Source organism: Haliaeetus leucocephalus, unplaced genomic scaffold, assembly GCF_000737465.1.
Source record: "Haliaeetus leucocephalus isolate CR32 unplaced genomic scaffold, Haliaeetus_leucocephalus-4.0 Scaffold317, whole genome shotgun sequence".
NCBI classification, from domain to species: domain Eukaryota; kingdom Metazoa; phylum Chordata; class Aves; order Accipitriformes; family Accipitridae; genus Haliaeetus; species Haliaeetus leucocephalus.
The window spans coordinates 3,186,562-3,186,791 of NW_010972753.1; the positions used below are offsets into that span (position 1 = coordinate 3,186,562).

At 67.4% G+C, this 230-nt stretch overlaps 1 protein-coding gene across 1 annotated transcript in view; it reads right to left on the reverse strand.

The window, feature by feature from the left end:
- ARX (aristaless related homeobox) overlaps positions 1 to 230 on the reverse strand; it is a 9,132-nt gene that overhangs the window by 5,737 nt on the left and 3,165 nt on the right. The window lies entirely within an intron of this gene.

The following is a 230-nucleotide window of genomic DNA, read 5'->3' on the forward strand; positions in this document are numbered from 1 at the left end:
CCCCGAGTTTTGGCACCCCCCCCCTCCCCAAATTCAGCCGGTTCCCGCCGCAACCGGGGCGCAGGGGGCCGGCAACCGAGCCGCCACACGCTGCGGTTTGCCGTGCCGCAATTAAGGCAAATCGGAAATCGTTAAGGGGTTAGAAAAACGCTCATCGGGGCTGTAACCCAAAAGAGGAGCGCTCCCAGCGTAACCGGGACCCCCGCCGCAACCCCCCCCCGCCCCGCCGC